Raw genomic sequence first — 13,866 nt, 5'->3', positions numbered from 1 at the left:
TTGTAGATTTGAAAATGCAGACAAAACCAGAAGATGATTCTATGTGTTATTGTTTGACTTAAGAATTGGACTAAGAGTGAATCCCAAACGTCTTCTCTCCGTGCTGTGTCCGAAAGCAGTGGAGGGGCAATAAGGACAGCTCTCTCCCAAGCGTGAGTCGGCTTTATAGCTTGGACGTTCAAGCTGCATCCCACCAGCCCCCGCCAGAGTGCGTAGGCAAGATATCTTCCCCCTTCCAAGTCGACTCCTTTCTTTTTTTTTTTTAAGATTTTTTTTATTTATTTGACAGAGAGACAACGAGAGCAGAAACACAAGCAGGGGGGAGTGGGAGAGGGAGAAGCAGGCTTCCCGCTGAGCAGGGAGCCCGATGCGGGGCTCGATCCCAGGACTCTGGGATCATGACCTGAGCCGGAGGCAGACGCCTAACGACTGAGCCACCCAGGTGCCCCGAGTCGACTCCTTTCTTTCAGCATCCTCTCCCCAGCTGCCACCACCCTCAGTGCTGTCTTTCCGTCGCTGGCAGTGGCTTCGCCAGTCTGGCAAGAGTCCATGTTCCAGACCTTTCCTACCTTCCTCTCTTTTCAGACTCCGCCTCACCTCATTTCTCCTCCCTTTTGGCTTCTGCCTCCTGATAACAAGACGTTTGATCCATTCATCCTTTCTAACGTGGTCAAGGAAGGCCAACGTGTTTGTGGGCTCCCTCTCCTGGGTGAGATTCATCGTCCGAGGAGCCTTTCCAAAATCATGCTGCCGCTTTCATGGTGGATTTTTAAAAATCCTTTATTATGGAAAAGTTCAAACATAAACAAAAGTAGAGAGACTGTTAAGATGAATGACCATCCTCCAATGATCAACACGGTTGGTCTTGCTTCGTCTCTACCTCCACCCATTCTCCATCTCACAGACAATGAATTACTTTGAAGCAAATCCCAGACGTTGTATCATTTCATCTGTAAATACTTCAGTACACATCTCTAAAAACTAAGGACCCCTTTTATTAAAAAAAAAAAACTACAATAGGGAAAGTGTTCGTTATTAAAGCTAATTTAAGGTTGTGGGGTTAATGAAAATAGACATGTCTTTAGAGTTACCGGGATTAAATATACAACTTCTCTTCTGCTTGTGTTTACTGAAAATCACATAAGTTCATGTTATCTCTGTTGCAAATTTGTCAGAAAAAAAAAAACTTGAAATAATGGTTGACTTTGTCCAGTGCCTCCCGAAGTGTTGTGGGTAGTCTAAACATAATTGTTAAGAACAAGTAAATCAAATAGATGTAAATAAGATTAAAAGGTTTATAGGCAAACTTTTAAATAGCTTCCAAAATCTTTGGTAACCAGTAACTTTATAAAGTTTTGCCAAATTAAATGATGAGTGAAGTGAAAATCATGGACTGTCTAGATCACTTCCAAAAAGGTAAGATAAGAAAATGTGACGTATGGACACCTGGGTGGTTCAGTTGGTTAAGGGACTGCCTTCGGCTCAGGTCATGGTCCCGGGGTCCTGGGATGAGTCCTGCATTGGGCTCCCTGCTCAGCGGGGAGCCTGCTTCTCCCTCTGCCTGCCAGTCTCCTTGCTTATGTTCTCTCTCTCTCAAATAAATAAATAAAATCTTTTAAAAAAAAGGAAAACATGAAGTACTGAAATCAATCAAGAAATAAACTGCAATACCATTAAGTATACCATACTTAAAAAAATTAACAATAATTGCTTAATATTATCAAATATCCAGTCAGTGTTTACACTTCCCCAACTGTCTCACTTCTTTTTTTTCTATTGTTTGTTCGAATCAGGATCCAGCAAGGCTCATGGTGGATTTTTGAATACCAACACTTTGTTATATATAGGGGCAAGGATTTAGGAACAAATAGTTGTTTGGCCCTCAAAACCTTACTGCATTGGCATCTAGTAATGAGTATGGCCCTGTCACCACAAAGTAGCTCCCCGCCACGACCTTCCAGATTGCTCTGACTGCACATTAGGGTCACTGTGTCTTGCACTGGGCTCTGGAAATTCTTGATAAGGACAGTAAGTCAGCCATGAACGAAGTGAAAACTCAAGATTGGCCTTGGAAGTTCTTACACAGCCAACACTCAGTTTTCCTTGGAAAAAAAAAACAACAACAACCCTATACACACACACACACACACTGCCCCACCCCCCACACAACCAAATGCCAACTTTTAATACGCGTAGGGAATGTTTGTGCACGTGGCAATCGAAAGCATATCTGTGTTGTATCATTTCTCCCCCCTTGGGATAAGGACTGATATAAGCATGTTGGAAATGTGATAATGAAGAAACACTTAAGCATGGATTCATTAGGACCAAAATGGCGTGACCCCTTTAGGATATTTTTAAATGTACTGAAAACTGGAAAGCAGGCCGGAAAAACAGGCTTAGGAGTCTGCATGGTAGGTTGAGGGAAATGATGTGTGGTTAAGTACGTGCTCCTTCCACCTGCTGAGTGAACACTTAGTCATGCAGCTTTTGGTAAGTTGTTGGCTTGGATAGCATTGGGAAATATTGATATGCACTATGTGACTACCACCAGCAGGATGGAGTAGATCCACTGGAGTGAAAAAAAGCTGATTGAATTGAACCGTGGAGTCTGGGAGCAGCATTCCTGCTACCAGGGTCTGCTCTAGTCCACTGCTTTATTCCTTCATTCAGGAAGCCTTTACATGAGTATAGAGTATGTATAAGATGCTGTGGTGGGTTCAAAGAAGAATAGGACTTGCTTTCTGTCTCCTTGTTTCTCAGAGTCCGAGCTAGGGACGGGACATCTGTTTCATCTGGTGAACCAGTTCTGCCTGGAGATACTGTTTTGAGAAGGATTTTGAGATTGCGTTTAGGCTCAGCAGAAAGACAGCTAAGATCCGTTAGTGATGCCTCTCATGGGGTACAGGTTGGGGGGTGACTTGAAGAATTTGTGCCACGTAGTTGCCATCCTGGGCTAAGGGAGGGAGGGAGGGAGTGATCCATATATATAAATAATAATCTTCAAGGCAGAGTGTGAAAAATTAAAGCTATAAAAGGAGGTCGAAGTGCTGTAGACAGGCAATAGAAGGAATGATCTGAACCTTGAAGTGTGAGTCGAATCTGAACAGATTCACAAAAGGGGGCATTCTTGTCCTGGGAAGAGGTTGGGCAAAGTCACAGATGGTGGTAGCAGGATGGATTGTGGGAGGAAGATGATGGAGATAAGCCAATGAGGTAGGAGCTTAGTTGAGAGGTGGCGAGGCTCTCCTGTGCCAGGGAAATTAGAAAAGAGAACTCAGATCTGAAATATTTTAGAGGTGGACTCACCAGGACTTGACGAATGAACAGGAGATGTTCAAGATGCTATAGAGAAGCAAAGCCTGGAGTGGGGGTGAGGGAGGGGGCGGATGAGAAACACGAATTCTGTTTTGGACATGTGGACTGTAGGCTGTTGGCGGGAACCACTGGGTCATGATTTCCAACAAGGTTGGAGGGCACTCGGGTGGCAATGAGAGCAAAGCAACTTCAAGAGTCAGGGGTGCGGGAGCCAGCCCCCGGGAAAAGAGCAGTGGGCTCACTCCCAGAAGACTCATTGCAAGCCTCTGGGCACAGGGTGAAGAAATTCCAAATCTGAGCTTGCTACAGGGCAGTCATGCAGTGGCAAGCGAGACCGCAAGGCAGAGCCCTTACCAGCAACTCGCAGCTCCAGAGTAACACACTGCTGCCATCTGGGGGCTGCATGGAGAAATGCTAATGGCAGCTCTGTGATTGCCACTTAGGGAGAGGGGACATGATTTGGGGGCCACCAAGACCCCTCCTCTCAAAAACCTTTTATAGTTCTTCCTCGAAGTCTTTTTAGGCTAGGTCTATTCCTCCATCCCCAACGGAGGAAACTGGGGGGGCACGTGTTCTGTAGTATCCTTTCTTTCTGGAAGCATTTAACCCTTGACAGCAGACTACTTCCGGCCAGCTATGGCATGCTGGCACCGAATTGAGCTCTTTCCTGCCCCCGCTGCTGTCCTGTAGCTGCCGACCAAGGTTCTGGCTGGGACCACAGCTCTCCGCTGGACCCACCAAATCCCTCGTTTTGACCGAGTCACTGGTTGGCTTTGACTTTTGATATTAGGACACCCTCGTTTTTGCCTCCAGGGGCACCGCTTCCTCCTTCGATGTTTTCTTTTGCCAACCTCCTTTTCTGGAGTGGAACCGGGTCTTCGTCTTTTCGGTTCATTCATTTAGCAAACATTTATTGAGTGGGTACACTGTGCTAAGCACTGAAGCCACGTTGGGGAGGAAAACAGATGTGGCCCCTCAAGAAGTTGTATGACAGGGGCGCCTGGGTGGCTCAGTCGTTAAGCGTCTGCCTTCGGCTCAGGTCATGATCCCAGGGTCCTGGGATCAAGCCCCGCATTGGGCTCCCTGCCCGGCGGGGAGTCTGCTTCTCCCTCTGCCCCTCACCCTACTCCCGTGCTCTCACTCTCACTCTCTCTCAAATAAATAAATAAAATTGTATGACAGTCTAACTGTAAAGACAGAAGACAGTCATAAGAAGTGTGATCGTTGCTCTGAGGGAAAGGTGGATGCTGCAGTGGGAGCAGGAAACGGGAATCTGACCACATCTTGAAGGGTAGTGAAAACTTTTCTGACATTTAAGCTGAAATTTGAACGATTAGTACAAATTGGCCAGGAGATAACTATTCTGAAAAATATGAAATCCCCAAGGCTTTGGAAATAAGGAGCCATTGTCCTGGTTCCTCTGTCTTCTGGGATGATAGTGCAATAGGGAGATTCATCAGCTTTATACACACAGTCCCTCGGAGAGTCTTGAGTCTGGAATTGGCATGTCAATTAAAGTGAAAAGTAGGTGTTTAAAATAAAAATAATAGTTACAACAACAATCAGAAAATCAGGAAACATAGAAATATAGAACCAGGGGCACCTGGGTGGTGCAGTTGGTTAAGTTTCTGACTCTTGGTTTCGGCTCAGGTCGTGATCACAAGGTCGTGAGATTGAGCCCCGCATTGGGCACCACGCTCAGTGCGGAGTCTGCTTAAGACTCTTTCTCCCTCAAGGGGAACCCTCCTACACTGTTGGTGGGAATGCAAGCTGGTGCATCCCCTCTGGAAAACAGTATGGAGGTTCCTCAAACAGTTGAAAATAGAGCTACCATACGATCCAGCAATTGCACTACTGGGTATTTACCACAAAGATACAAATGTAGGGATCCAAAGGGGTATGTGCACCCCAATGTTTATAGGAGCAATGTCCACAATAGCCAAACTGTGGAAAGAGTCAAGATGTCCATCGACAGATGAGTGGATAAAGAAGATGTGGTATATATACACAATGGAATATTATGCAGCCATCAAAAGGAAGGAGATCTTGCCATTTGCAATGACGTGGATGGAACTGGAGGGTGTTATGCTGAGTGAAATAAGTCAATCAGAGAAAGACATGTATCATATGACCTGACTGATATGAGGAATTCTTAATCTCAGGAAACAAACCGAGTGTTGCTGGAATGGTGGGGGGTGGGAGGGATGGGGCGGCTGGGTGATAGACATTGGGGAGGGTATGTGCTATGGTGAGCGCTGTGAATTGTGCAAGACTGTTGAATCACAGACCTGTACTTCTGCAACAAATAATGCAACATATGTTAAGAAAAAAGAAAAAGAAGAAGATAGCAGGAGGGGAAGAATGAAGGGGAGTAAGTTGGAGGGGGAGACGAACCATGAGAGACGATGGACTCTGAGAAGCAAACTGAGGGTTCTAGAGGGGAGGGGGGTGGGGGGATGGGTTAGCCTGGTGATGGGTATTAAAGAGGGCACATTCTGCGTGGAGCCCTGGGTGTTATGCACAAACAATGAATCATGGAACACTACATCAAAAACTAATGATGTAATGTATGGTGATTAACATAACAATTAAAAAAGACTCTTTCTCCCTCGCCCTCTGCCCCTCTCCCCTCTGCGTGCACTCTCTCTCTCAAATAAATAAAATCTTAAAGAAATACAGAACAACAACAACAACAAAAATAACCCCCCAAACTCTGTATTAGCCTGCCCTTTTTGGAAAAGAACACATATAAGAAGATAAAGAAATACTAATATTCTTGAAGTCCCAAAGCACCGTGTTTCAGTTTCTTTCACTTTTTTTCCTTTCTAAGAATTGAGCCAATTTTTAAAATCTCCACATACACTCATTTGAATTGGAACATAATGTCTTAAATATGCTAACACATTGGATCTGAACCAACGCAAGATATCAAAAATCTACTTGAATTTCAGATTCCTCATCAGTAAAATAAGGATAATAGTAGATACATCCTGGGTTTTTTTTTATTTTTATTTTTATTTTTTTTTTGAGACGTAATGAGTTAACACTTGTGAAGCACTTTAAACCAGTGCCTGGCCCATCATAAGCACATAATACACATTAGTAGTATATTTCGGGGCTGACTGTTCATAGAACATGTCAGGGGAAAGGCTATCAGGCTGCTGGAATGAGGTTGCTTTGACACCATGCCATGGAAAAGACTGGCTATTCCAGCCACACACAAAGGGCCAACCCTGACACTAGAAATGCTAAGTGGAAAAAAAAAGAAGCCGAGAATGTTGCATGTAAGTCAGCCCGTTTGGAGAGGTGCACACAGAGAGAAGCTTATTCTGTAGCTCATGTTCCTAAGGGATCTCCTCTTCCCCCGTTCCTGACAGGTAATCTGGTCTCCACCTAAATACCTCCAGCGACAGGGAGTTCTCTGTTATTAGAGAGAGCCCGTTTCATTCTCTGATAGTCCATTCTAATTTTTTTAGATCAGTCTTTACATTCTATGGTCAAAAATCGTCTCCCTTGTGTATCCATCTACCTGTGAATCCTTCTGCCCTGGGGAAACAAAGAGAACAAAAAAGTTTTCCACACTATTGGCAAACTGGGAGCAAGGACTGTAGATGGTAGATCCTGAATTTGATAACCGTGCTGTAGTTATCTCTGAGAATGTCCTTGTCCTTGGAAATTACCCACTGAAATATGAAAAGAAGTGAAATGACATATACAATAGTTCTGCAAATGGTTCAGAAAAAAGAACATTAATACGTAAGTAGGGAGAGAGTCGCAAAATATTCACAATTGGTGGGATCTGGATAGATAGTCTAGGAGGATTCTTTGTAGTATTTTTTTAAAGGTTTTATTTATTTATTTATTTATTATTTATTTATTTATTTATAGCTCAAGCAGAGGGAGGGGCAGAGGGAGAGAGAGAGAGAGAGACTCTCCAGTAGACTCCGTGCCGAGCAGAGCCCCACGCGGGGCTTCATCCCACAACCCTGACATCACGACCTGAGCCAAAATCAAGAGTTGGAAGCTTAACCGACTGAGCCGCCCAGGCGCCCCTCTTTATAGTATTCTTGTACCTATTCTTTTTTTTTTTTTTAAGATTTCTATTTACTTATTTGACAGAGAGAGACACGGAGAGAAAGGGAACACAAGCAGGGGGAGTGGGAGAGGGAGAAGCAGGCTTCCCGCCGAGCAGGAGCCCGATGTAGGGCTCGATCCCAGGACCCCGGGACCATGACCTGAGCCGAAGGCAGATGCTTAATGACTGAGCCACCCAGGCACCCCTCTTGTACCTATTCTGTAATCTTGAAATTATCTCAAAAGAAAAAGTTAATAAAAAAATCCTTCCTCTTCCATATGACGGCTCTTCAAAGGTTTGAGAATGATTACCACATTTATGTGATTCTACTTTTCTCTCTCACTCACTTGTTAGTTCATTCATTATTTCATTCTTCGACAAATATGGATTAAGCATCTGCTTTGGGCCAGGCCCAGCTGGGCACCATGAGTCCAGCAGAGAAGGTAGTCAGTTCCATCTACTGCCATGGAACTTGGGGGCACTTAGGGAAGACCCAAGGTAATCAACAAGTAGTTCTATTCTTTCTACCTGTGATAGAATTACAAAGGAAGGGTGGAGGTGGTGGTATGGGAGAGCCTACCAGAAGGTTCTGAACCTAGCCAATGGCCCCAGCATCTAAGGTTGTAGGGATGCAAAGGGCAGTAAGCCAGAGAGATTAGCGCTCCTTTATGAAAAATCTGTTGGCTGAGGGGAAGGATTTGTGGGCCCAGGTGAGCAGCTTCCGACAAGCATCTGACAAGCCGTTCCATCTGCTCCCTTAAATGTCACAGAGCACTGAAAAGAGATTACCTGGATTTGAATGACAGCTGCCGTGTCCCAGAGATGAAGCTATGAAAGGAATAGAAAAGCCTCGGCGCCTTAGTGCAGGTTGGAACCCAGCAACAGGAGGGGTCTTTAGCCGGCTCGTCACAACACTGGGGACCACCTCAGGAAGCAGAGCCCCAGCAGCTCGCGCCCCTGGGCCTGGTCCCTGCTCTCGCCCCGGTCAGTCACAGCCACGCCTAATGGCACAGCTATGGTGGCTGGGCCCCTTCCCACATACCATCGAGTTTCTGTGGTACGATTTGCCTTACAGCTTCAGTGAGAAAACTCAAGCTTTAGAGCCATTAATATGTATTTTTTTTTCCCCAAGAAAAATAGTCATGAAACCTGGGGGTAGATTGGAAGCTGAAGCTGAAGATGTGCATGCAAAGGCTAGTGCCAAGAACGGTAAGAAGCTCTGGAGGAATGGCAGCCATTGCCCTTTTCGTGGCCGGTCCCAAGCGGGCTGGGCAAGGGGAAACGTGGTAGCATGAGCACACTGGGTATTGATACCTCCAGGGCACCTCCCTGTCAAGGGACAGGGGACGGGGCTCCAAGGAGAAGGGTGCAGAAACTTGCTTCTGCCTCTCTCCTACTTTTGCTTATCGCGAGCACCTAGTCTTCCAAATAGTACTCATAATCTAGTATATATATTCTTCATTCATTCAACAAGTGTTTATTGAGAACTTTCTGTGTGCCAGACACTGTCCCAGGTGCCAGGGACGCACAAGTAAAGAAAGCAAGCAAAAACATAACCTTGTCTTTCTGTATACCACGAGCTTTCACAGTGCTTTATTTATTTATTTTTTTAATTTGAGAGAGAGAGAGAGAGAGAGAGAGAGCATGAGCAGGGGGAGGGGTGGAGGCAGAGGGAGAAGCAGACTCCCTGCTGAGCGGGGCGCCCGATGCGGGGCTCGATCCCGGGACCCTGGGATCACGACCTGAGCCGAAGGCAGACGCTTCACCGACTGAGCTCCCCAGGCGCCCCTCACAGTGCTTTTATAGCATGATCTTATGTGGTCCTCGCCACAGTCTGATGAAAGAGCTCCCATTGTTACTACATCTGCCCTTTAGATGAGGAAACTGACACACCCAGAGACTGATGAATTGTTCCAAGAGCGGCAGAGCTGCCATTTGAACCCAGGCCTCCAGGACGTGGTTCAGTGTTCCCCTTGATCACACACACCGGAAAGGCCAGCAGCCTCAGAGGCTGCTCACCCGCCAGCCTCCCTCCACCAGGGGGACACCCAGGGCTGTCCGGCCTGCCTTCCGCCTCTGCACAACACCCTCCTCCCTCTCTTGCTCTAGATCAGTCCGTGAGACAGACACATAGCATATGATTTCACTTCTGGTGGATCTAAAACACAAGACCAACCAACCAACCAACCAACCAACCAACAAAAAACCCAAACAGACTCTTAAAACACAGAGAACAAACTGGTGGCTGCCAGAGGGGAGGGCGGGGGGAAATCGATGAAGGGAATTAAGTCATACAAACTTCGGTTATAAAATAAATAAATCACGGAGATGAGAAGTACAGCACAGGGAATTTAGTCGACAATATTGTAATAACATCCGTGTAGTGACCAATGGAGACTCCTCTTGTGGCGAGCACTGAGTAATGTGTGGAATTGTCAACTCACTGCATTGTACACCTGAAACTAATACAACACTACGTGTCAACTATACTTCAAGAATAAAAGAAAATCTAAGCCACTTAAAATTTTTAAAAACACAGATGTGAAAGCGATCTGAAAAAATAAATAAAAATATAGGGGCAACCGGCTGGCTCAGTCAGTAGAGTGCACAACTCTTGATCTCCAGGTCGTGAGTTCGAACTCCATGTTGGGTGTGGAGCCTAGTTAAAAAGATAAATACATAAAAATGAACAAATGATAAAAAATCAACTTTATCGTGATACAGTGCACACTCATACAATTCATCCTTTTAAGGTATACAATTCAGTGGTTTTTAAAATATATTCAGAGCTGTACAATCATTATCACGATCGATTTTTACAACTTTTCCGTCACCTTGAAATGAAACCCTGTACCCATTAGCAGTCGCCACCTTTTCTCTCCTCCCCCCAGCCCCTGGCAACCATTAGCCTACTTTCCATCACTTTGGATTTGGCTCTTCTGAACATTTTTTAAAAAGATTTTATTTATTTATTTGACAGAGCGAGAGAGCAAGCACCAGCAGGGGGAATGGCAGGCAGGGGAGAACCAGGCTCCCCACTGAGCAGGGAGCCCGACGTGAGGCCCAATCCCAAGACCCCAGGATCATGAGCTGAGCCGAAGGCAGCTGCCTAACCGACTGAGCCATCCAGGCGCCCCTCTTCTGAACATTTCATATAAATGGAACCATAGAATCCGTGGCCTTTGGTGACTGGCTCCTTTCACTTAGCATCATGTCTCCAAGGTTCATGGGTGTGGTAGCGTGGATCAGTACTTCATTCCTTCTATTCGTCCATCAGTTGATGGACTTTCGGGTTGTTTCCACCTTTTGGCTATTACTTTCAATGCTGCTCTGAACATTCATGTACAAGTTTTGATGTGGGTAGATGTTTTCAATTCCCTTCGGTATTCACCTAGGTGTGGAATTGTTGCATGGTATGGTAATTCTGTATTTAACCTTTTGAGGAAATTCCAGAAATTGCCAAAATGGCTGTATCATTTTACATTCCTGCCAGCAATATTTGAGGATTCCAATTTGTCCATAGCCTTGCCAACACTTGTTACTGTCTGTCTTCTTTATTGTAGACATCTTTGTAGGTATAAAGTGGTCTCTCATTATGGGTTCCATTTGCATTTCCCTGATGGCTAATGATGTTGAGCATCTTTTCATGTGCTTATTGGCCATTTCTGTATCTTCCCTGGAAAAATACCTATTCAGATCCTTTGCCCATTTTTTTTTTAAGATTGTATTTATTTATTTGACAGAGAGAGACACAGCGAGAGAGGCAACACAAGCAGGGGGAGTGGGAGAGGGAGAAGCAGGCTTCCTGCGGAGCAGGGAGCCCAATGCGAGGCTCGATCCCAGGATCCTGGGATCGTGATCTGAGCCGAAGGCAGACACTTAATGACTGAGCCACCCAGGCGCCCCTCCTTTGCCCATTCTTAATTGGATTATTTGTCTTTTTTTAAAAAAAAATGATTTTAGGGGCGCCTGGGTGGCTCAGTTGGTTAAGCGACTGCCTTCGGCTCAGGTCACGATCCTGGAGTCCCAGGATCGAGCCCCACATCAGGCTCCCTGCTCAGCGGCGAGTCTGCTTCTCCCTCTGACCCTCCCCCCTCTCGTGTTCTCTCTCTCATTCTCTCTCTCTCTCTCAAATAAATAAATAAAAATCTTAAAGAATAAAAATAAAAAATAAAAAATGATTTTATTTATTTGAGGGAGAGAGAACATGAGTGGGGGGAGGGGCAGAGGAAGAGGGAAAAGCAGACTTCCCACTGAGCAGGGAGCCTGACATGGGTCTCCATCCCAGGACCCTGGGATCATGACCTGAGCCGAAGGCAGACACCTAACCGACTGAGCCACCCAGGTGCCCAGATTATTTGTCTTTTTATTATTGAGTTATAAAAGTACTTTATATAGTCTAGATACAAGTCCCTTATCAGATATACGACTTGCACATATTTTCTCTCATTCTGTGGATTGTTTTTTCCCTTTCCCAATAGTGTCCTTTGATGCACAAAAGTTTTATACTTTGATGAAGTCTATTTATCTGTGTTTTCTTTTGTTGCCTGTGCTTTGGTGTCATGGAAGGTTCTGCCTAACTCAGGGTCACAAATATAAACTTCTACTATGATTTCTTCTAAGAGTTTTATAATTTTAGCTCTTATATTTAAATCTATGACCTATTTTGTATTAATTTGTATATGTGGTGTGAGGTGGGGGTCCAACTTCATTATTTTGTATGTGGATATATAACTGTCCCTGTGTCATTTCTTGCACAGACTATTTTTCCCCACTGAATGATCTGGCACCCTTGTCGAAAATCAGTTGACCATAAATGTATGGATTTATTTTTGGATGCTCAATTCTATTCTATTCTGATCTGTATATCTATTCTCATGCAAGTACCACACAGTCTTGATTCTGTAGCTTTTTATAAGTTTTGAAATTGTGAAGTGTGAATCTTCAAGCTTTGCTCTTCTTTCTCAAGATTGTTTTGGCTATTCTGGGTCCCCTGCATTTCCACATGAACTTTACCATCAGCTTGTCCATTTCTACCAAGAAGACAACTGGGATTATGATAGGGATCACACTGAATTTGTAGGTCAATCTGTAGATCACGATTTTAGCAATCCTAAGTCTTCCAATTCATGAACATGAAATATCTTTCCATTTATTTGGATCTTTAATTTCTTTTTTAAAAAATTTTAAGTAGGCTCCATGCCCAATGTGGGGCTCAAACTCTTGCAACCCTGAGATCAGGAGTCACATGCCCTACTGACTGAGCCAGCCAGGTGCCCCTCGATCTTTAAGTATTTTCAGCAATGATTTGTGGTTCCTATGGTAGGAGTCTCACATTTTTAAAATTTATTCATAAATATTTTATTTTTGATGTTACTGTAAATTGAATTGTTTTCTTAATTTCATTTTTGGGTTGTTCATTGCTAGTGTATAGAAATACAATTGAGTTTTGTATAGTAATCTTGTATCTTACAATCATGCTGAACTAATCTATTTGTTCTAGTAGTGTCTCAGTGGTTTCCTTAGGATTTTCTATGTACAAAATCGTATCATCTACAAATAGAGATCATTTTACTTCTTTCCAATCTGGATGTTGTGTATTTCTTTTTCTGGCCTAATTTCCCTGGCTAGAACCCCCATCTTTTCAGGATTCCTAGACCCAACTCCACCATGGAGAGGTGATTCCCCCGGCCAACACCAAGCAAGTCTCAAACACCACCAGGGGGTCTGAGAATTCAGTGTAATTCTGACCCTGTCTACCCAGAGGTGGCATCAGATTCCACAGGTTAAAGGTTCAGTCCTACAAGAGGGTCCCCCACCCCCACCTTAGATGCCAGTCTCAAGCCCAGGCTGTTCGCTGTGCTTCTGTCTGGCTATGGATTGGAGGTTCCAACGACCTCCTCCTTCGGTTTGATTAACTTGCTAGAGTGGCTCATAGAACTCCGGGAAACACTTATGTTTACCAGTTTATGAAAGAATATGATAAAGGATACGAATCAACAGCCAGATGAAGAGATATATAGGGTGAGGTCCTGAACAAAGGAGCTTTTGTCCTCACGGAGCTTGGGGCCTGGTTCTGTGGCATGTGGAAGCCTTCTGGTTTCCCAAGCATGGAAGCTCTTCAAAAAGCTGTCCTTTCTGGGTTTTATGGAGGCTTCATTACACAGTCTTGATTGACTAAGCCGTTGGCCATTGGTTGATTCAACCTGCAGCCCCTCCCCCTTCTCCAGTGTGGGTGGGACTGAAAGTTCCAACACTTTATTTTTTTTTAAATTTTGTTTATTTATTTGAGAGAGAGAATGAGAGAGAGAGCATGAGAAGGGGGAGGGTCAGAGGGAGAAGCAGACTCCCCGCTGAGCGGGGAGCCCAATACGGGGCTCGATCCTGGGCCTCCAGGATCATGACCTGAGCCAAAGGCAGCCACTTAACCAAATGAGCCACCCAGGCGCCCAGGCCCAGTTCCAACACTTTAA

At 44.8% G+C, this 13,866-nt stretch overlaps 1 protein-coding gene across 2 annotated transcripts in view; it reads left to right on the top strand.

The window, feature by feature from the left end:
• The window catches only part of IL13RA1 (interleukin 13 receptor subunit alpha 1), an 81,268-nt gene that overhangs the window by 61,235 nt on the left and 6,167 nt on the right, over positions 1-13,866 (top strand). The window contains exons 11-12 of one of the 2 annotated variants that reach the window (XR_015769436.1): positions 7,207-7,387; positions 8,164-8,260. The exons of the other annotated variant lie outside the window; for it this stretch is intronic. The gene's annotated coding sequence lies outside the window, so the exon portion shown is untranslated. Of the gene's footprint in view, positions 1-7,206; positions 7,388-8,163; positions 8,261-13,866 lie in introns of those variants that run through there. 2 annotated transcript variants of the gene reach the window in all.

Source organism: Eumetopias jubatus, unplaced genomic scaffold, assembly GCF_037043125.1.
Source record: "Eumetopias jubatus isolate StellerSeaLion01/CBP00866 unplaced genomic scaffold, mEumJub1_p1.0 scaffold_11, whole genome shotgun sequence".
Classification (NCBI taxonomy): domain Eukaryota; kingdom Metazoa; phylum Chordata; class Mammalia; order Carnivora; family Otariidae; genus Eumetopias; species Eumetopias jubatus.
Note: the sequence above shows the minus strand (reverse complement) of the source record. Positions and strands in the feature narration are given on the sequence as shown.